This window comes from Elephas maximus, chromosome 1 (genome assembly GCF_024166365.1).
Source record: "Elephas maximus indicus isolate mEleMax1 chromosome 1, mEleMax1 primary haplotype, whole genome shotgun sequence".
NCBI lineage: Eukaryota > Metazoa > Chordata > Mammalia > Proboscidea > Elephantidae > Elephas > Elephas maximus.
The window spans coordinates 98452419-98476796 of record NC_064819.1 but is presented as its reverse complement, the minus strand read 5'-3'; the positions used below and the strand labels follow the sequence as shown (position 1 = coordinate 98476796).

Below are 24378 nucleotides of genomic sequence, written 5' to 3'. Positions count from 1 at the left end.
ATCCCTAGGATAAAGCAAGGGAAGAGGATCAACTCAGAAAAACATCCCCTTTAAATGAAAAAATGATAATGGGAACTGAGAGCAAGGGGTTAAACACTTTCCCATACAAATATTAATTATTCTAAAGCAGACGTGTGCCAAAGGCTGACTTTGGGTCCTTTATTGATCTCACAGCCCCTTGCATCCTTTGATTTGAACCGTTTACCTTATTACATTGTTGGGTTAAGTGCTGTACAAAGGTGCTTTCAAGACAATCCATTCCTCACAGATTGCCTCCCATGAATTCTGGAGGTGCCACTAAACACAGTCACAGTATCAGGAGGCAAACTTGAAAGAACTTTTCACTCAGGTTAAATTATTGACTAATTTTTCATTTCTTTTTGCTTATCCAAGACAGCCCTACATCTAAGAACAGACCATACTCTTCAAACAAGACTTATAATTCTGTCAGCTCCGCAGTTACCAGGGAATGCTGCTTTTTGAGGAGGCTTGTAAGTGTTCAAAGAATTGCACCATTTTCCAGTATCAGGATTCCTGAAAAAAATCACAATGTCTTCATCTGGACTGTGAAAAGTTAATTTTCCCGAATCTACAGCACTAAATTATGCTGATTAGGATTAAAGATTAAAGGTATTCTGATTTGCAGTCATCTTTCCTCTACCACCTCTACCCCTAGACACATATTCTTATCCAAACAGCTGTCCCCAACCATAGGAGAGACTAAGTCAACTAAATGGCTTAAACTTGTATGTACACATCACTGACCAGCACAGAGCTGGCTCACAGATGCAGTTGGATCAAATCCTTAAAGTACTAAATTGAAATAATCCTCTTAATGAAGGAAAATCTAAATTTCAGAAGAGGACTTAAATACTAAATCATTGCCCAGCAACTGATGATGCTATTTCTCTCAGATGCTGATTGGTTCTCAGCACTGAGGTTACCCAATCCAAAGGCAAAGCGATGAGTTTCTTGGTTGCTATTATTCCGGATGGGAGTGGAGGAGGGTCATAGGCCTCACTGAGGGAGACCTGCCTGCTTCTCTCTTACCCTGTGCTCTCCTGTTCTCCAGCATGGTGTGCTTGTGGTTCCCCAGGGGCACCGGGATGACAGCTCTGATACTGATACTGATGGTGCTGAGCCCTCCTCTGGCTTTGTCCAGGGACACCCGATGTAAGTGCACACCTTGGGTGGTAGCTATTAGGGGTTGGGTTAAGTTAGGGAAAGAGTTAACTTTGTCACTGTGTCCAGGGCACATGAAGTGATGGTCTTTAAAAAAAAATGTGGTATTTTCTTCAGTGATTACCTATCTTTATTGTATGGATCCCAAATTCTTTCCACGACAAGTGATTAGGGAACTCTGCCTGAGAAAGTGACATTTAGCTGAGACATGAATGATGATAAGAAGCCAGCCATGTGAAGATCTAAAGGACAAGTGCTCCAGGGAGAGGGAACTACAGAAAAGTCGAAGTGTGGTAGGATATTTGCTGTATTTAAGGATGAGAAGGAAGGCTAGAGCGATTGGGGGGAGTCAGTTGCCAAATCATTGAAGGCCCTGACAGCCATGGTAAGAAATTTAAAATTTTATTTAAAGAGACAGGTAAAGCCAATGGAGAGATAATTTATATTTGTTTTTTTAAATAAGTCTAGCTACTATGTGTAGAATGGATTGTAGGTTTCACAAATGGAGGCCAGAAGACCATTTAGAACATAGTAGAATTCTCCAGGGAGGACATGCTTGTGGCTTTGTTTAGCATTGTAGCGATAAAGACGGAGAAAAATGAGCAGATTTGGCCTTACTTATTGGTAGATAAAATGTGAGTGGTGAGGAAAAGCAGAACATCAAGCTTATCTCTAGCAATTTTGTCTTGAAAAACTAGGTGGATGTTGGTGCTCATTACTGAGACAGGGAAGATCAAGGGAAGAAATGATTTGAAGTTGGAGGCTATAAATAAATGTTTTGTTTAAGTGACATTTGATATGTCATTTTGACATTTACGAGAGGTCGAGAGGCCAAATAAATATATGAAACTTGAGCTTATGGAGAGTCTAAGGCTGGAGATACAGAAGTTGGTGTCATCAATACATGGATCATATAAAATTGGTAGAAAGTACAAGACGTTACATAGGGAGAGACAATATGACTAGAAAACAAGAAGAGGGTCAAAGGCCAAACACAGAGTCATCTTTATATTAAAAGTAGATCAAAGAAGAATGAGTCAGCCAAGGAGATTGAGAACATGTACTAGTGATGTTGGAGAAAATCAAAGAAAATGTGATGATGCATAGAAGCCAAGGAAAGTAAATTTGTTTCAAGAAGGAGGACGTGGGAGGCGGAGACAACATGGCACTGTAGACAGAAGCACCATGCTGTCCCTCTGCAGCAAAGACCCAAAAAACTAAGTAAAACAGATACAAACATCAATCCTGGAATCTTAAGTATCAAATGAATGGATAAAGCACTCGATCATGCCCAACCCCACAGGTTGGCTCCTTCAGCACCATTTTTGCTGTTGCTGTTGTTATTGATTTTTTTTCCTTTCTTTTATTTCTTCTCTCTCTGTCTCTTCTTTCCTTTCTCCCCACTCTGATAACCCCATGTGCCATCCCCTCCCCTTCCTGATGAGCTGTCCCACACCTCTTGGCTAGACAGCCACTGGCACTCAGCCTCCCCAGATGCATGTCACCCCCACCAGCAGGCTCACTCAGCACCATTTTTTTTCCAGTTTCTTCTCTCTCGCCTTTTCTTCCTTTCCTGTCTCCCACCCACATAGCCCTATATGTGGCCACTGCCCCTTCTCAAAGGGCTATGCTGCACCACTAGCCTAGACAGTCATTGCACACAGCCTCCCCAAGTCTGCACAGTTGCCACCAACCAGCTCTGTTGCCCCCATTTTTGTTTGTTTGGTTGGTTGGTTTTGTCCTTTTTTCATTTTGCTGTTTCATCTCTCTCTCTCTCTCTCTGTCTTTCTCTCTCTCTCTACCTTCTCTTATTTCCTTTCTTCCACTCATCTAGCATCATGCACTGCCCCCCTCCTTCTTGATGGCTGTGCTGTACCACTCAAATAGAGAGCCTCTGGCACACAGATTGCACAGATCTGTGCTGCCCCCACAGGCCGGCTACCTTGGCGCAATATTTTTACTTTTACTTTATATTTCCCATCTCTCTTTTCCTTCTTCCTCCCATGTAGGCCCTGTGCTGCCTCCACCCCTTCCCAATGGGCTGTGCCATGCCTCCCGGCAAAAGAGACATCAGCTCACCGTCACCCAAATTCTGCCCTGCCCCCAATGGTCAGCTCCCCAGCACCATATTTTTTTTTATGTTGTTTTCATTGTTTTGTTTCTTCACTCTCTTTCCCTTCTTTCCTATCCTTTCTCCCCACATCTAGCCCCATGTGCTGCCCATGCCCCTTCTCAAGAGGCCAAACTGCACCACTTGGCTGGAAAGCCACCAGCACACAACCTTGCCAGGCCTGCCTTGCCCCCACCCACCAAATTTTATTTACTTTTTTTATTTTTCCTTCAGTTTTTGGCTTTTTTTTTTTTTTCTGTTTCTCTCTCTTCTGTCTCTCGCCCACTTAACTCCACACATCATATCCTCTCCCTTCCTTCCTATCTGCACCACGTGCTGAGCACCATGCCCCAAGTGGCATCAACACAGACCTCTGGGCCCCCAGACCCTGCCCTGCACAGTCTGACCAGCCCTGCCCACTCGGGCCCCAGTTCATGCCACAAACAACCCATTCCTGCCCCTCCCCCCCCCACTGGACCTGCCCTGCTACACCATAGTTGAGAAACTGGCCATGCCCTCCTGGACAAGGTGGTGAGAAATATCATGTACACAGACCACCAAGCAACAAAACATGCCCAGCCCTCCTGCCCAGACATAACAAAGCGAAAAAGCTGGATGAAACAAACAAATCTACAATCAATAAACAAAGAAAATAATTCTTAAATGTCCTGCAGACAGCAGACACTATCAAAACATACAAAAAAAAAAAAGGACAGGATGGCTCCAGAAATTGACAAAAATAAAACAACAGATGATCTTCTGGTAGAAGAAAAGGCACTGGAACTACCTGACAGGAAATTCAAGACTCTAATATTGAGGACTCTCCAAGACATTAGGAAACTGATGAAGGAAAATGCCGACAAAAATAAGGAAAGAACAGACAAAATCAGGGAAAACACAGACAAAGCAATGGAAGAATTCGGAAAATAATAAAGGGACAAAATGTCAAAATATATGCACATCTAGAAATCATACAAAAACAGCAATTAGAAATCCAAAAGATAAACAAGAAATTTTAAAAATGGACAATGCAATAGAAGGTTTTAGGAGCAAATATGAAACAATGGAAGACAGGATCAGCAAAATTGAAGATAAATTCCTGGATACCACTTTGTTTGAAAAAAAATCAGAGAAAGGAATGAAAAAAATGAAGAAACCCTGAGAACCATATGGGATACAATCAAAAGCAAAAATTTGTGTGTGATCAAAGTTCCATAACAGGGAAAGGATGGAAAACACAGAGAGGATCATTGAAGATATACTGACAGAAAAACTTTGCTAATATCATGAAAGATGAAAAGCTGACCATCCAAGAAGCTCAACATAACCCACATAAGATAGGCCCCCCCCAAAAATCACCAAGACTTTTCATAATCGTAATCATTAAAACCAAAGACAAAGAAAGAATCCTGCAAGCAGCTCGAGAAAAACAAAGAGTCACAAAGGGAAAACAATAAAACAAAGCTGTAATTAGTGGGCAGAAACCATGCAGGCAAGAAGGCAATGGACTGACATATATAAAACCTTGAAAAAAAATTGCCAACTGAGAGTAATATATCCTGCAAAACTCTTGCTCAAATATGATGGCAAAATTAGGGCATTTCCAGATAAACAGAAATTAAGGGAATATGTAAAAACCAAAACAATCTTACATGAATTATTAAAGGTAGTCCTTTGGTTAAAGAACAAACAACATCAGACAACAACCTGAATCTAGGACACAGCACAGCACCAGCCAGATACCAACCAAGGAAATGAACTCTCAAGGATAAAACAAAACTAAAGGATTTACAACAAGGAACTGGAGAGGTCAATCTGTAAATGACAACATCAGGACAATAAAAGAGGAAATAAATGGTGTAGGTATAGAATGTTCAAATGGAGAAGTCAAGGTGATATCAAGTAATAAAACACTGGTTTAAACTTGGGAAGATAGAAGTAAATTTGAAGGTAATCATAAAAAAAGTTGACAAACCTACTCATCAAAATAATAGTCTCAATAAACACAAAATCTACAAAAACAAAAGAAACAAGAAAAAAAAACCCTACAAACAAAAGGAATTCAGCACAGGAGAGTAAGAGGAACAAAGAAAACGTCAGCACCACCAAAAAAAAAAAGCACTACAGAATGACAGCAATAAACTCACAGCTATCAATAATCATACTGAACATAAATGGCTTAAATGCAACCAAAAAGTGACAGAATGGATTAAAAAAAAAAAAAACAAGACCCATCAATATGCTGTCTAAAATACGTAAATATATTAAAAATCATAGGATGGAAAAAAACATATCAAGCAAACAGCAACCAAAAAGCAGCAGGAATGGCAATACTAACCTCAGATAAAATAAACTTTAAAGCAAAATCTACCAAAAAAGACTAGGAAGGACATTATATAATGATTAAAGGGACAATCCACCATGAAGACAAAACTATAATAAATATCTATGCACCCAATGAAAGAGCTACAAAATACATAATACAAATTCTAACAGCACTGAAAAGAGAAATTGACAGTTATAAAATTGTTGTAGGAGATTTCAGTACACCTGTCTTAGTAAAGGACACAACATCTAGAAAGAAACTCAAAAAAGATACGGAAGACCTAAAGGCCACGATCAACCAACTTGACCTCGTAGACATCTATAGAACACAGCACCCAACAGCAGCAAAGGATAAATTCTTTTCCAACACAATTGGAACGTCCTCCAGAATAGACATCCTAGGCCAAAAACAGAACCCTCAACAAAATCCAAAACACTGAGATAATACAAAGCCTCTTCTCTGATCACAATGCCATAAAAATAGACATTAATATCAGGAAGAGCAAGGAAAAAAAAAATCAAATACATGGAAACTGAATAACACCCTGCTTTTACAGAGTAATAGAAGAAATCAAAAATGGAATAAAAAAAAAATCTAGAATCTTTAAACTGGACTATAAGACATAAAATGATACTAGTGCTTCTTAGCTCAAGTAGATACATGAGACTAAATAGGCAGCTCCTGTATGCTGTCACATTGTAGGGAGAGCAACGAGGGTCACATAACAATGTGTGCATAAATTTTTGTATAAGAAACTAGCTTGAACTGTAAACTTCCACTAAAAGCACAATAAAAAAAAAAAAAAAAAAAAGAAATTCCTGGAATCAAACGAGAATGAAAACATGTCATACCAAAACCTTTGGGACACAGCAAAGGCAGTCCTCAGAGGCCAATTTATAGTAATAGAGGCACACATCAAAAAAGAAGAAAGGAACAAAATCAAAACATTGGCTACACAGCTCAAACAAATAGAGAACAGCAAAAGGAGCCCACAGCCACCAGAAGAAAGGAAATAATACAGGTCAGGGCAGAAATAAATGAAATGAAGAATAGACTAACAAAAGAAGAGACTGAATAAGTAACAACAACAACAAAAAAAAACCTTCCAAAACAACAAAACAACAAAGCCCTGGCCCAGATGGCTTCACTGGAGAACTCTACCAAATATTCAGAGAAGACCTCACATCACTACTACTCAGTTCTACTACACAGAACATAGAAAAGGAAGAGATATTTCCAAATCCATTCCATGAAGCCAGCATAACCCTGATGCCAAAACTAGGCAAAGACACCACACAAAAAAAAGAAAATTACAAACCAATATCTCTCATGGATATGCATGCAAAATTTCTCAACAAAATTCTGCCCATAGAATTCAGCATCATATAAAACAAAACAAAACAAAACTATACACCCCAACCAAGTGGGATTCATACCAAGTACACAAGGATCATCTGTTTGTTGAAACACAACAAACTGATACAACTGTAGAAGTGTTCATTCACTTATACCAAGAAATTAGGAAGACAGCTACCTGGCCAACCAACAGGAAGAGATATATATTTATGCCTATTCCAAAGAAAAGTGATACAAACAAATGTGGAGATTTTTGAACAATATCATTAATATCACACGCAGGTAAAATTTTTCTGAAGATCACGCAAAAGCATTTGTAGCAGTACATCAACAGGGAACTGCCAGAAATTCAAGCCGTATTCAGAAGTGGCTGTGGAACGAGGGATATCAATGTTGATGTCAGATGGATCCTAGGTGAAAGCAGAGAATATCAGAAAGATGTTTACCTGTGTTTTATTGACTATGCAAAGGCATTCAACTGTGTGAGTGATAATTATGGATAACATAGCAAAGAATGGGAATTCCAGAACACTTAACTGTGCTCATGAGGAACCTGTACATAGATCAAGGGGATGCTGTGTGGTTTCAAGTCAGGAAAGCTGTGTGTGAGGGTTGTATCCTTTCACCATACTTATCCAATCTGTATGCTGAACAAATAATCCAAAAGGCTGTACTATATGAAGAAGAATGTGGCATAGGGATTAGGGGGAGACTCACTAACAACCTGCAATATGCAGATGAGACAACCTTGTTTCCTGAAAGTGAGGAAGACTTGAAGCACTTACTGATGAAGATCAAAGACCACAGCCTTCAGTATGGATTGCACCTCGACATAAAGAAAGCAAAAATCCTCACAACTGGACCAATGAGCAGTATCTTGATAAGGGGAGAAAAGACAGAAGTTGTCAAGGATGCCATTTTAATTGGATCCACAATCAATGCCAATGGAAGCATCAGTCAAGAAATCAAAAGACGCATTGTATTGGGCAAATCTACTGCAAAAAAAACCCTCTTTAAAGTATTAAAAAGCAAAGATGTCACCTCGAGGACTAAGATGCCCCTGACCCAAGCCATGGTGTTTTCAATCACCTCGTATGCATGCGAAAGGGGGCCAATACATAAGGAAGATAGAAGAAGAATTGATGCCTCTGAATTTTGGAATTGTGAGGTCACTATCAATCTAAGAAGGACACTGGCAAGGGAGCTGTGGCACAAGGCACAGAATACGTAATTAATCACTTGCAGGAAGTTAGAATAGTGTCCTGGTGAAATGCTAGGACTGCGGAGCCAGATTTCCTGAATTCTAATCCTCGCTTCACCTCCCGTGACATATTTGATTACGGGCAAGTTATGTAGCCCCTCTGTGCTTTAGTTGCTTCAATTGTAAAACGAGGAAAATAATATCACCTTCCTGGAGTTGTTCTGAGGATTAAAATAGGTGATACATGCGCTTTAGGGATAGTGCCTGCTACACTGTACTCTTACTTCAGTGCAAGCTATTATTTTTCTCTCCATCCACATATCCATGGACGCTACTTCCAAAATAGCTCTCAAATCTGCCCGCCACCTTCTAGGTATCAGTCTACTGCCCTTGTTCAAGCCACTGTCATCCTGTGCCTGGGTTATTCCAGAAGCCCCCAAACTCATCTCTTTTCTTCTGCTCTTGCCTTTTTCCATATCCACTTCACTCTTTACTCTGTTGTCAGTGATGTTTGAAAACTTATACAGATGTAGAAGTCCATTTCTGAAATTCTGAGAGCCAGATGTCCTTTGGAAATTAACCCACTGCTGTCGAGTCGATTCCAACTCATAGTGACCCTATAAAAAAATATATAGAATATTAAAAATGGGGATTAGAATGATTTTAAAAATAAATTTTCCCAATTAATTACAGACACCTTCAATGGGATAAAAGGCAGTAATCTATAACCAAACACATCAATATTTCTATACCCAAACCTATGAACGCTCACACTTATGGAATAATAGCAATATATAGTATCTGGTTTTCATAATAAGAAAATGACAAATGAAACAATGGGATAAATATTCCTACACATTTTTCTTAGAAAAAATATTCAGTAATACTTCAGACTTACACATGGCTCACATTAAGCTAAATATGAAGCTAATACATATCCATACTTACTACATCCTAGTGCTTGAGGATCTCAGAGTAGTAAGTACGTCCGGGTCATTACTATCTTCCTCATCAAGTTGGGTTGGGCAATTCATTTTTTCAAGGAATGAAATTCACGAAGGATGAAGCATCACTCACTAGGCTGTCATTTTAAAGACTCCTTGCAGCACCATTGCAGTTCTGTGTCACCAGTGTCTCCCTCACTGAGGAAGCTGCGATACTGTTCAGCTCCGTGGTGAATGCACTTTGCTCAAGGCTGTTAATTGACTGATCCCCTACTCTTGGCATATCATCTTTGGGGAACTTTCTACCTGAGCTCTCCATGTCACCACTGCCACGCTCCCGTCACTCCAGGAAAGCCCAACAGGGGCCCATTGCCAGTGCTCAGTAATTTTGATGTCAGCTTCCTCTGATTTAAACTTTTCCCTGATAAACTTTCGTCATATATTGAGGTTTGATATAATTTTTTCCTCATTAGTGGCATGACAGTTTTTAAAACCTTCATCTGCTAGCTCTTTGGCCAATTCAGCATAGCCGAAAGTCTGCGCCAAACGTTTCTTAAGGTTGATTTATCAATTACTAGCATCTTAACAGGAAACCCTGGCGGCATGGTGGTTAAGAGCTACGGCCGCTAACCAAAAGGTCGGCACTTTGCATCTACCAGGCGCTCCTTGGAAACTCTGTAGGGCAGTTCTCCTCTGTCCTAAAGGGTAGCTACGAGTTAGAACCGACTTGGCAGCAACGGGTTTAAGTTTTTTAGGTTTTTTGCGGGGGGAGGGTTAACATCTTAAAAAACCCTAGTAATTGACTTTTTTCAGAAAGTTTTCGATTCCCAGACATCTGTAAACTGCAGCAAGCATAAATTTTTTAAAAAAATGTTTATAACACTGGACTACTAACCGAAATGTCAGTGGTTCAAACCCACCAACCTCTCCACAGGAGATACATGTGGAATCTGCTTCCGTAAAGATCGTTTTTGCTGTCGTGTGCTGTGGAGTCGATTCAGAATCATCGCAAGCGTACGTGACAGAGTAGAACTGCCCCCAAACAGTTTCCCAGGCTGAAATCTTTATGGGAGAAGATCCCTGGGTCTTTTATCCCAAGGAGCGGCAGGTGGGTTCAAACCATCAGCCCTTTGGTAAGCAACCTTAGTGCTTAACCATCGTACCACTAGGGCTTCTTTTCATAAAGATTACACCCTTGGAAATCCAATAGGGCACTGCCACTCTGTCCTATAGTCACTATGAGTTGGAATAGACTGGATGGCAAGGAGTTTCTTCAATAAAAGAATCCTTGGACAGAGACTTTGATAGAGATGTTATCACTGGGAGAAATTAAAACCCATAAACTTCACTTTTTACACAGAGTTCAAGAGGAGTATGCGTGGAGCAGTTATACGGAGACAATAAAATTTTATAGTTTTCTCCCATTCAGCTTGTCTATAATGAGCTTCAGCCACCGATACAAAGTGATTAATAAACCAATCGGAAATCATATCTCTGCTTTTCCATGTTTTCCTTTTTGAAAATTAATGCACAAGTGAAATACTCCTTTCAGGTGTGCTGGATTTTGGCTTTTTCTATTGATTGTCCCCTGTTTGTTTTTAATTTGGTGAAAATATACACAACAAAACATACACCAATTTAACACTTTCTGCACAGATAATTCAGTGACATTGAGCGCTGTGCACTTTGTTTGGGAGAACTTGTAGAGTTAGCACACCTGTTGGCAGAATCCACAATAGGTTCTTACACTCTCTCTTTAGACATCATGAATTTTTTGTTTGTTTGTAAGAATCCAGTCCCAGTACAAATCTTTATTTCAGCAAAATACATTTGTTCTGGACTAAGGTTTTCGTCAGATATAATACTGGAAAAATTTTCCATGCAATTTTCACCTACTTCATAATTAGCATTGGCTTTTTCAAAAAAAAAAAAAAAAAAATTTTTTTTTTTTTTTCACCACAGACTTTTCACATGGTTTTCTCCAGTGGTTCTCCCCCCGGAGGGGCTTGGCAATTTCCGGAGACATTTCCCTTTGTCACAACTGGGGAGACTTTACTGGAATCTAGTGTATATAAACTCTCCATGCTGCTAAACATCCTAAAAGCATAGGAGAGTCCCCCGCAGCGAAGAATTATTCAGTCCAAAATGTCAATAGGGCCAAGGTTGCAAACACTTGCTTACACTGTGCTGCTTCTAAAAGTTCTGGACTCACATACACAAACCTTCCAGTTCACTTTTTCATGGTTTATTTTAGCTTGTTTCCCTGCCAAAATGCTAGGAAATTTACTGCTTTGTTGTTGCATTTATTCAATCAAGGCAAGTTCAAGATCTTAACTATTTCATGAGTTCCGGTCATCACCAGGGAACCCAGGTGGCATAGTAGTTAAATGCTACGGCTGCTGACAAAAAGGTCTGCAGTTCAAATCTACCAGGCGCTCCTTGGAAACTTTATGGGGCAGTTCTACTCTGTCCTGTAGGGTTGCTATGAGTCAGAATCGACTCGATGGCAACAGGTTTGGTTTTTTTGGTTTGGTCATCACCATCTCTGCTAACTTTCAACAACTTGCCTTTATATTGTTAATCATACATGGTGTTGACTGTCATAAGTATTTTTTGGTATAATGCCTCAAAAGCCTGCAGTAATTCTACATTCTGTAATAATGTCTGATGCATCCTTTTATCTTTATCATTTCAAACTACAAGGTTATTCTTTAACTTTTTTTACATTTTCACAGTTTATAGTTCAATCACACTTAAAAATAAAACCCAGAAGAATTATACAGAAGCTTATATATGGTACATCAGAGCTGTGAGATACATCTGACCCCTTACTTCATCAGGTCAGATTTGCCAAATGAGTTTTGGCACTGACTTTTTTTTTTGTGTGTGGTCTGAGATCTTTGCATTTTGAAATATAGGTAAGGGATAGGTGACCTGTATTGGATCATGGTTTTAATCTGCTTAATGCAATAGTTTCTAATTTCCTATTGTTGTCGTTTTTTTTAAGTGTGATCAAGTTGGTTCCGACTAGGAGTGACTTTGACTCTATGTACAAGAGAACAAAACACTGCCCAGTCCTGTGCCATCCTCACAAGGATTGCAATGTTTGAGCCCTTTATTGCAACCACTGTGTCAATCCATTTCCTTGATAGTCTTCCTCTTTTTTGCTGACTCTCTACTTTACCAAGCATGATGTCCTTATCCAGGGTCCCTTCTGATAGCATGTCCAAAGTACATGAGATGAAGTCTTGCCACCTTTGCTTCTAAGGAGCATCCTGGCTATACTTCTTCCAAGACAAATTGGTCCATTATTCTGGCAGTCCATGGTATATTCAATGTTCTTCGCCAACTCCACAATTCAAATACATCAATTCTTCTTCAGTCTTCTTATTCATTTCCCAGCTTTTGCACGCATATGAGGCAATTGAAAATACCATGGCTTGGGTCAGGTGCACCTTAGTCCTCAAAGTCACATCTAAAGAGGTTTTTTGCAACAGATTTGCCCAGTACAATGACTGTTATTTCCATTGGCATTGATCCTGGATCCAAGGAAAATGAGATCCTTGACAACTTCAATATTTTCTCTCTTTATTGTGATGTTTCTTACTGGTCCAGTTGTGAGGATATTTGTTTCCTTTATGCTGAGTAGTAATCCATACTGAAGGCTCTAGTCTTTAATCTTCATCAGTAAATGGTTCAAGTTCTCTTCACTTTCGGCAAGCAGGTTGTTAATGAGTCTTCCTCCAATCCCTGTGCTCCGTTCTTCTTCATATAGTACACCTACTTGGATTATTTGCTCAGCATACAGATTGAATAAGTTTGGTGAAAGGATACAACCCTGACAAAACTTTCCTGACTTTAAACCATGCAGTATGCCCTCGTTCTGTTTGAATGACTGCCTCTTGGTCTATATATATGTTCCTCATGAGCACAGTTAAGTGTTCTGGAATTCTCATTCTTCCCAATGTTATCCATAATTTGTTATGGTCCACACAATCAAATGCCTTTGCATAGTCTATAAAACACAGGTAAACATCATTCTGGTATTTTCTGCAATGATATCCCTCATTCCACATCCTTTTCAGAATCCAGCTTGAATTTCTGGCACTTTCCTGTTGATGTATTGTTGTAACTGTTTTTGAATGATCTTCAGCAAAATTTTACTTGTGTATTGTTTGATAATTTCTGCATTCTGTTAAATTATCTTTCTTTGGAAGGGGCGTACATATGGATCTCTCCCAATTTGCTGGCCAGGAAGCTATCTTCCAAATTTCTTGGCATAGATGAGCGAACACTTCCGCGCTGCATCTGTTTGTTGAAATATCTCAACTGATATTCCATCAATTCCCGGAGCCTTGTTTTTCACCAATGCCTTCACTGCATCTTAGACTTCTTCCTTCAGTACCATCAATTCCTGATCATATACTACCTTCTGAAATGGATGCATGTTGACCAGTTCTTTTTGGTAGAGTGACTCTGTATATTCCTTCCATCTTCTTTTGATGCTTCTTGAATTGTTTACTGTTTTCCCTGTAGAATCCTTCAACATTGCAACTCAAGGCCTGAATTTTCTCTTCAGTTCTTTCAACTTGAGAAATGCTGAGAACGTTCTTCCCTTTTGGTTTTCTAACTCCAGGTCTTCGCACATTTCATTATGGTACTTTGTCTTCTCAAGTTGCCCTTCAAAATCTTCTGTTCAGCTCTTTTACTTCATGATTTCTTCCATTTATTTTAGTTACTCGACATTGAAGAGCCAGTTTCAGAGTCTCCTCTGACATCCATTTTTGTCTTTCTTTCTTTCCTGTCTTTTTAGCGACTGTCATGGATTAAACTATGGCCCCCCCCCCAAAAAAATGTGTGTATCAACTTGGTTAGGCCATGATTACCAGTATTCTGTAGTAGTCCTCCATTTTGTGATTGTAATTTTATGTTAGGAGGTTTAGGGTGGGATTGTAACACCCTTACCAGGTCACATCCCTGATCCAATGTAAAGGGAGTTTCCCTGGGGTGTGGCCTGCACCACCTTTTATCTCTAAGGAGATAAAAGGAAAGGGAAGCAAGCAGAGAGTTGGGGACCTCGTACCACCAAGAAAGAAGCACTGGGAGCAGAGCACGTCCTTTAGACCTGGGGTTCCTGGGCAGAGAAGCTCCTAGTCTAGAGGAAGATTAATGAGAAAAACCTTCCTTCAGAGCCGACAGAGAGAGAAAGACTTCCCCTGGAGCTGACACCCTGAATTGGACTTTTAGCCTACTTTACTGTCAGAAAATAAACTTCTCTTTGTTAAAGCCATCCACTTGTGACATTTCTGTTATAATAGCACTAAATAACTAAAACAGTGAACTTTTGTTTTCTTGATGTATGATGTTCTTGATGTCATCCCACAACTCATCTGGCCTTCAGTCATTAGTGTTCAATGGGTCAAATCTATTCTTGAGATGGTCTCTAAATTCAGGTGGAATATACTCAAGGTCACATTTTGGCTCTGGTGGACTTGCTCTAATTTTCTTCAGTTTCAACTTGAATTTGCATATGAACAATTGGGGGTCTGTTCCACAATTGCCCCTGGCCTTATTCTGACTGATGATATTGAGCTTTTCCGTCATCTTTTTCCACAGATGTGTATTCTGCCTGGTGAGGTCCATGCTTATAGCCATTGCTTATGTTGTTGAAAAAAGGCATTTGCAATGAAGAAGTCGTTGGTCTTGCAAAATTCTATCATGTGATCTCCGGCATCATTTCTGTCACCAAGGCCATATTTTCCAACTACCAATCCTTCTTTTTTTTTTTTTTGCTTTCTCATTCCAATCACCAGTAATTATCAATACATCTTAAGTGCATGTTTGTTCAATTTCAGGCTGCAGAAGTTGGTAAAAATCTTCCTTTTCCTCATCTTTGGCATTAGTGGGTAATGGGTAAGTTTGGATAATAATCATAGGTCTTCCTTTTAGCCATATAGATATTATTCTATCACTGCCACTGTTGTACTTCAGGATAGATCTTGAAATGTTCTTTTTGATGGTAATGAATTGTTGCCGTTCCTCTTCAATTTGTCATTTCTGGCATAGTAGAGCTTATGATTGTCCAATTCAAAATGGCCAATACCAATTTATTTCAGCTCACTGATTCCTAGGATATTGATATTTATGGGGTCCATTTCCTTTTGGACGACTTCCAATTTTCCTAGATTCATACTTCGTACATTCCATGTTCAGATTATTAACGGATGTTTGCAGCTGTTTCTTCTCATTTTGATTTGTGCCACATCAGCAAATGGAGGCCCTAAAAGCTTGACTCCATCCATGTCATAAAGGTCGACTGTACTTTGAGGAGGCAGCTCTTTCCCAGTTGTATTTTGAGTGCCTCCCAACCTGAGGGGCTCATCTTCTGACGCTACACTAGACAATGTTCTGCTGCTATTTATAAGGTTTTCATTGGCCAATTTTTCGTAAGTAGACTGCCAACTTCTTTCTAGTGTGTTCTGGTCTGAAAGCTCCACCATGGGTGGCCCTGCTGGTATTTGAAATACCGGTGGCATAGCTTCTGGCATCACAGCAATATGGAAGCCACCACAGTATGACAAACTGACATTTAGTATAAATCCAAGATCCTAACATCTCCTACAAGGCTTTTAAGTACCTGGCTCAATGTGATTTCTCCCATCTAATACTTTCTGTTCCTTTCCCCTCACTCTCTGTACTTCAGTGAACTCTTGTCTTCAGGTTTCTTGAAGAAGTTCATCGATTCTTTCAAGCTTTTGCACGTGGTACTATCTTTATCTGAAATATGCCTCTCTTTTAGCCCAAACTCACACACACGCCCTTCTCTTAGGTCACATCGACTTAACATTTCATGTCATCTATCTTAGTTATCTAGTGCTGCTATAATAGACACACCACAAGTGAGTGGCTTTAACAAATGGAATTTCTCACAGTTAAGAGAATAGAAGTTCGAGTTCAGTGTGGTGGCTCTCGGGGTAAGGCTTTCTCTCTCTGTTGGCTCTAGAGGAAGGTCTATGACTCTTTTGAGCTTCTGTTCCTTAGGGATCTTCATGTGGCTTGGCATCTCTCTTCCTCCATCTCTGCTTGCTTTCCTGGCTTGATCAATCTGTTCTTTTTATATCTCCAAAGAGATTGACTTAAGACAAACCTACATTAATACAGTGTCATTAACATAACAAAGAAAACCCATTCCCAAATGGGATTATAACCACAGGAATAGGGATTTGGATTTACAACACATTTTTTTTCTTGAGGGGAGGGGGCACAATTCAATCCATAACATTATCTTAAAAGTCACTTTTCAGCGGGTCCTTCCTTCTGTGGCATCCTAAGGCAATCTAGATCATACCATTATCCTCTGTATGGAACTCCTCAGTTTTCCTTTTATAACAGTTCTCCCTCCTGTACAAATTCTTGTGTCTTTGGCTTTTATCTGTCATTTTCACTACAATTGAAGCTCCCAGAGTGGACAGGAGAAATCTACTTTTCCCTCCTTTGGATTCCCAGGGGGAAAGCACAGGGCTGGCACAGGTCAGGACTGAAGAAGTGTCTACAGAATGGAGGAGGTGGGAAGTGTTTAGAGGAACAGGTGAAGAACCCTCGGAGGTGAGAGGAGGGGAGGCTTCAGGAAAAGGTGGTATAGACTGCCAGGATGGGGGTAAATTTTCATCTGGCTCCAACTTGGAGGTCTCCAGCAAAGCACCTAAGCAGGAGTGGATCAAAGGACCTGGGAACAAGCAGGTGTCCTCTGCCCTGTGTGGCCTCAGTCAGGATCAGGCAGATGAAAGTTGAAGCCGCACAGACTGGTGGTTTGGTGTTGTGGGTGGAGCCCATCAAGAGATTTTAGTGCCATCACCTCACACCAAGGGACGCTCACTGGTGGGCTTTACCGTCAGTTTCTTCCAGAGACGCCGCCCATAACTATTTCTTGTCTCCACAGCATATTTCCTGGAACAGGCTAAGTCTGAGTGTCATTTCACCAACCAGAAGAAGCAGGTGCGGTTTGTGCAGAGATTCGTCTATAACCAGGAAGAGTATGTGCGCTTCGACAGCGACGTGGGGGAGTTCGAAGTGGTGACAGCACTGGGGCAGCCAGATGTCCAGTACTGGAACAGCCAGAAGGAGATCCTGAATAACAGGTGAGCAGCAGTGAATAGGTTCTGCAGACAGAACTACAGGGTTATGGAGAGCCTCACGGTGCAGCAGTGAGGTGAGCAAGGGGGGTGGGGGGTACCTGCAAGCAGGGGAGAGTGTGTGAATGTGTGTGTGTGTACGTGGCGTGGTGTGGGTCTGGGTGTGAGAGGGCAGAGGAAGGGAATGTTGGGGTGGGCCAGGGTGTGAGAGGGCAGAAGAAGTGAGAGAGAGAGTGTGTGTGTGTGTGTGCTTGCATGCGTGTGTGTGCCTGAGATGTGAGAGGGCAGAGGAAGGGAGAGAGCATGTGTGTGCACAGGCCTGGGGTGTGAGAGGGCAGTAGAAGGTACGGTGTGTGTGTGTGTATGGTGTGAGCCTTGTGTGTGAGAGAACAGAGGAAGCAAGAGTTGGGGGGGAGGTGTGTGAGAGGGCAAAGGAAGGAAGTGTGTGTGTATGTGTGTTCCTGAGGTATGAAGGAGCAGAGGAAAAGAAAATATGCCTCTGGGGAAGGGGGTGTGGAGGCAGTAGGGAGGCCATCAGGTTGTCCTCTGGACCATCGTGGGGAGAGCTGAGGGAAGAGGGGAGATGGGAAAGTAAACATTTGGGATAATGTGAGGTTAGTCACAGACTATCCTTGGCATGATGTATGTATGTATGATTCTGCCATCGAGTAGACTCTGACTCATAGGACAAAGTAGAGCTGCCCCATAGGGTTTCCAAGGACAGCTGGTAGATTCAAACTGCCAACATTTTGGTTAGCAGCCTGAGCTCTTAACCACTGTGGCACCAGGGCCCCTATCCTTACCATAAAAAAAAAAAAAAAAAAAGCCCTTCTTAATTCTGAAATCCCTGAGATAAAAAGTGTGCTGTTGCTTTATTCGCATAAGCATTTTATTGAGGAAAAAGTACTGGAGTAATTTGTTTAGTTATCTCTTCATAGGTGGAGGTGAAGGAAATTCCGAGGTACTTCTGACATTTCTGAGGCTTCTTTTAGGTCTAAATTTCCTGATATTTTTGTTGGGTTTTTTTTTTTCCCCCCATATATATGTATTTTTTTTTAATTGTACTTTAGGTGAAGGTTTACAGAACAAACTAGCTTCTCATTAAACAGTCAGTACACACATTGTTCTATGACATTGGTTAACAACTCCACGACATGTCAGCATTCTCCCTTCTCAACCCTAGTTTCCCTATTACCAGTTTTCCTGTTCCCTCCTAACGTCCAGTCCCTGCCCCAGGGTTGGTGTGCCCCTTTAGTCTGGTTTTTTCCACGGGTCTGTTCAATCTTCAGCTGAAGCGTGAACCTCAGAAGTGACCTCATTACTGAGCTGAAAGGGTGTCCAGGGGCCATACTCTCAGGGTTTCTCCAGTCTCTGTCAAGCTAGCAAGTCTGGTCCTTGTTTTTGAATTAGAATTTTGTTCTACTTTTTTCTCCAGCTCTGTCTGGGTCCCTCTGTCGTGATTCCTGTCAGAGTAGTCAGTGGTGGTAGCCGGGCACCATCTAGTTGTACTGGAATCAGTCTGGTGGAGGCCATGGTAGATGTGGTCCATTAGTCCTCTGGACTAATCTTTCCCTTGCATCTTTAGTTTTCTTCATTCTTCCTTGCTCCCAAAGGGGTGAGACCACTGGAGTATCCTAGATGGTGGCTCGCAGGCTTTTAAGGCCTCAGAGAATGTAGAACATATTCTTTATAAACTATGTTATGCTAATTGAGCTAGGTATTCCCCAAAATCATGGTCCCCACAGCCCTCAGCCCAGCAATCTGGTCCCTCAGGGAGTTTGGATGTGTCTGTGGAGCTGCCACAACCTTGCCTTGTACAGGTTGTGCTGGCTTCCCCAGTATCGTGTACTGTCTTACCCTTCATCAAAGTTTCCACTTATCTATTATCTATTAAGCATTTTTCCACCCTCACCTCTCCCCTCCCTCGTAACCAAAAAAGATTGTTTCTTTTTGTATGTAAACCTTTTCATGAGTATTTACAGTAGTGGTCTCATACAATATTTGCCCTTTTGTGATTGACTTATTTTACTCAGCATAATGCCCTCCAGATTTATCCATGTTATGAGATACTTCACAGATTCATCATTATTCTTTATCGTTGCGTAAAACTCCATTGTGTGTATGTGCCACAGTTTGTTTATCCATTCACCTGTTGGTGGGCATCTAGGCTGTTTCCATCTTTCTGCTATAGTGAACAATGTTGCAATGAACATGGATGTGCATATGTCTATTCTTGTGATGACTCTAGGATATATTCCTAGTAGTGGGATTGCTGGATCATATGTTATTTCTATTTCTAGCTTTCTAAGGAAGCACCACATCATTTTCCAAAATGGTCGTATCATTTTGCATTCCCACCAGCAGTGCATAAGACTTCCGATCTCCACGCAGCCTCTCCAACATTTGTTATTTCCTGTTTTTTTGATTCGTGCCAGTAATGCCGGGGTGAGATGGCATCTCATTGTGGTTTTGATTTGCATTTCTCTAATGGCTAGAGATCGTGAGCGTTTCCTCATGTGTCTGTTGGCCGCTTGAACATCTTCTTTGGTGAAGTGTCTATTCATTTCCTTTGCCCATTTTTTAATTGGATTATTTGTGTTTTTGTCGTAGAGGTGTTGGATTTTCTTGTGGATTAGAGATTAGACCTCTCTCTGATTTGTGATAGCCACAGATTTTTTCCTAGTCTGTAGGTTCTCTTTTTACTCTTTTTGTGAAGTCTTTTGATGAGCATAAGTGTTTAATTTTTAGAAGATCCCAGTTATCCAGCTTCTCCTCTGGAGCTTGTGTGTTGGTTGTGGTTTGTTGGTTTTTTAATGTATATATTTTTTAAGTAGTTGAAATAATTATGCAAATAGCTCTTTTGAAGTATAATTTTTAACATATCGATGTTGCTATTTTTATAAGAATGCTAGAAGTTTTTAACTAGTTACGTATTATTGCTTTGTATAGTTAATAATAACTTATTTCATAGTCTTCTTTGTTAGCTCTTTTTTTAATATTGCCTAATACTTAGTTGAAAATTTCTTTTTGTTTTTAATTTACACTTCTTGATTTCTGAGGCTTTTAAACATTTTTCATGTATCTATTCTCCAACTGTAATTACCACTCTAAGAATTATCCATTGACTATTTTCTCTAGAGTTCTAGTGTTTTTTTCAGAGAAATGGGTTCTGTACAAAGTAAGATTATTAATGTTGCTGCTATTTGACTCAGCATTTTCTCCAGTTTGTGGTTTATAGTTCTACACTGTTATTTTCAATGTTAAGAATTTGAACACTTTTATTAAGTGAGATATATTGCAAAATTGTTGGTAATGACTCACCACCGATCTTAAATCTAGCATTTTGTGGTATTGCGAAAATGTTGTCTCCCAAGTTTTTCCTTCTTTTTATTAAAAAATAACTGTATTCACTGAGGGTCTGCTAGTGTCCAGGATTGTCCGGTGAATTAAGTACTATTTTAATGAGCCCCAGACCGTAGCCTGAACTCAAATGTCAATTTTGAAAGAGAGACAGCTATAAAAGTGTGGCAATGCCAATACTAGATACAGTTGTTTTGAAAAAGGAGAGACAATGATCAGGTAAGTGTAAATATTAGAACTTTTTGGAGTAAATGAATTTCCTCACTAACTCATCCCTCCTTCAGACCTCATGCTTCCTTGGGACTCAACTCACAGAGTTAGAGAATCACCTCTGTCTATTCCCGCCTCCCAGTGGTAGAACCATTTCTGTGGCTCTAAAGGTGTGAGGCATCCAGACAGCATTCTAGGACTTCATGCTCTTATCTCCCCACCTATCCCACTGCTGTTCCCCAATCTCTCCACACTACTTTGAAACACATTTTCTCTCAGAGTAAACAGGGATAATAACAAGTTAACATATATTGAATGATAGGTTCCAGTCACTGTTTCGCATATTTTAATTGCATCAATTTTCGCATAACCTTAGGAGGTAAGTTACTGTTATTATCCCTCTTTATATGTGAGAAAGCTGAGAAACAGAGGAATAAAAAAAAAAAAAACTCTCCCAGGACCATACAGTAACAGGCAGGGCCTGGATTTGAACCCAGCCATCTTGGCACTAAAAATCATGCTTTTCACTAAAAACGACATGGCTTGCAAAGATTTGTAAACACATAAACAGCGAAGAACCATTTCAATTATTTAAAAACCCACGATTTTACTCATGTCTCTCAAATCTAATGACTCCATGTTGTAAGGATTAAATTCAAGGCCCATAACATACTGACTCATATGGACACATGGCCAACTTTGAGGAGGTCCACACAAGGTTTGAGCCTGGGTTTGAAGAGACACAGAAAAGTAGCCAAACAAGAGTCACTTGTCTTCTTACTTGTCTTCCTCACTTACTCTCTCTGCCTTTTCTCTCCTAGTTGAGCCTGTGGTGACTGTGTATCCTGCAAAGACTCAGCCCCTGCAGCACCACAGCCTCCTGGTCTGCTCTGTGAATGGTTTCTATCCAGGCCACATTGAAGTCAGCTGGTTCCGAAATGGCCAGGAAGAGGAGGCTGGGGTTGTCTCCACAGGCCTGATCCAGAATGGAGACTGGACCTTCCAGATCCTGGTGATGCTTGAAACCATTCCTCAGAGAGGAGAGGTTTACTCCTGCCAAGTGGAGCACCCAAGCTTGACGAGCCCTGTCACAGTGGAATGGAGTGAGAAGCTCTCTGACCTCATTAGTTCCTTAACTCACTAAAAAGGGGGCTTTGCTTATCCCTGAGTGTAGGGTTTCTCCTCTTCCTGCGCCATGTTTTCATTTGCTCCATGTTCTCTTCTGCTTCAGCACAGGTCACTGAGGGTAGTATCTCTGTGATTCTTTCCACAAATACCTGTATCCCCTGGGGAGACAGTTATTCCTGGCAGACAGAAATGAGGTTGTTCCTGTTTTGAACCTTCTCATGATATCACAGGACATGGTCACCCTCTTGGCCCTGGGTACCAGGCCCCTGCTTCCTAGGCTGGGCTTCTGCTTCCTGTGCTGTTGCTCTGAGTTGTATAGATGGTCACTGTGATCTGAGGAGAGAAGCGTCCTCTACAATGCAGGGCCCTTCCTGACCTGAGGGGAATGCAATCTCAGCTCTGCCTTTTAGTAGCTCTGTCACTCTAGACAAGCTACTTAACCTCACTGAGTCCCAGGCTCCTCACACATCAGATGTGTGGTGAACTTCATGTCACCATAATTTTTAATGAATTCGGTGCCTAAACCTTGTATCTACTGAAGTGATTTTAAACCTTTGTTTCCCCAGAAGTGGCCAATTATTCTATTTTACAGAGCAGACTTCTTCCTCCATTCTCAAAGCTCTGAATCTCAGGATCTCAATTACAGAAGTTGAATTTGGGGTAAAAATCACTAAAGCTGGCTTCTTCTCTTAGAGGCACAATCTGGATCTGCACAGAGCAAGATGCTGAGTGGAATCGGGGGCTTGATTCTGGGTCTGCTCTTCCTTGCGGTGGGGCTGTTCATCCACTTCAGGAACCAGAAAGGTAAGGCACCTGTTGGTAGCTGAGATTCCCCATGGACTTCTCCAAAGGAAGAAATATGACTTTGTTCAAGTTAGTTTTCTGTACAAAGGTGACCCTGTATAAAGCTTTTGCTTTCCAATCAATCACAAATTTTGGGATATCCAGAAATAAAGAGCCCATGGTTCTTTTGTCAAAGCATAGGGGTCATAACCTGTGGCAGATAAAAGAAAGGCTACTGTCTATGGAGATCTTGGGCCAGGATCCTGGGACAAATGAAAGGGGATCACAGAGGCTAAAAAAATTATGCTGGATTTGTGTGGCAGAAGCTTCATAGACAGTAGGCTCTCAGACTCTGCTCTCTTCTCTGCCGTCGTGTGACATGGGTTGTGGTGTCAGAGAAAGTTCAGGAGGGAGATTTAGGACTGAGGACATGGTATGAGGGGATAGACGTGCTTCCATATCATATAAACATACATCTTCCTCTCTCTTTCCTAGGACACTGTGGACTTCAGCCAACAGGTAATGCACTTTAATCCTCTTTTAGAATTAGATTTGGTTCTCCTAGAATCGATAGTCGAGCTACAAGACAGGAGACAGAAATATCAGGGAAGACTTTGGATTCAGACTTCTCCATCAGGCAGTTTTTACTAAAGATTTTTCTCTCTGCTTAAAAGCCCTGTGCTCCAGAGAATCCTTGGGTCATGAAGACTTAAGGCATTTTTTTCTTTCTTCTGACTGGGTTGCTATAACTTGAGGGCCTGAGAGAGGGGGAGAAGAAGTTGCTTGTAGAGTTAGGTTTGGAAACAACACTCTTCTCTATCTTCTTCAGGACACATGAGCTGAAGTGAAGATGATGACACTCAAGGAAGAACCTCCTGTCCCAGCTTCTTCACAGCATGAACAGATTTTGTGCTTCAGCTTTATTCTTCCTCAAAGAGAAGGCGTCTTCATCCTGGTTCAGTGACTCAACAGAAAATGTCGTCCTTGATGGGTTTCTTCAGCCCCTGGCTTAGAGTGCCTTGTGTTCATTTTTCCCAGTTTCCTTTTTATTCAACCCTTACGCCTTCCCATCCCTCTGAACCCACCTTCTACTCACATTACTTTATAAAAGTTTTCTCAAATAAACATGGAGTGAAAATCATCTCTTCCCTACAGCTTCAAGAAAAAGCAGTGGAAACAAAAGGGAAAAGGATTACATTACAATACAATAATCGCTTTCTCTTATAGTCCTAAATTTTAGTCAGCTGTGGAGTTGGAATATTTCCTTGCCTCCTTACCTGCTTTATCTTGGGTTCTCTGTGTTCTGTAAGGAATGTTTCACTGAGCTGGGAGAAAGCCTTTTAATGCACCCAAATCATGGTGGTCTCCTACACCTTTGCCCTGTGGGCTACAGATGGAAGAAAACAAACATGAGAACCCATGGTGTCTGGAACTATTAGGTTGTCAGTATTTTTAATTAATTTCTTCACGAAGGCCCATACTTTCGTGTTTTGAATCTTTGTGTGTGTGTGCACGCACACGCACACGTGGACATGTTGAGTATGAAATACCAGCCATAAACCCAATTATAATTTTAAAAAACAAGTAAGCAAGAGTATTGCTTGTTTGATTTTTAGAACTTAATATGCTGATACTTAATTTTATAA

General features: G+C 40.8%; 1 pseudogene; it reads left to right on the top strand.

The window, feature by feature from the left end:
* The first annotated feature begins 1049 nt into the window (after positions 1–1049).
* Positions 1050–23857, top strand: LOC126082270 (DLA class II histocompatibility antigen, DR-1 beta chain-like; annotated as a pseudogene).
* The last annotated feature ends 521 nt before the right edge of the window (positions 23858–24378 follow it).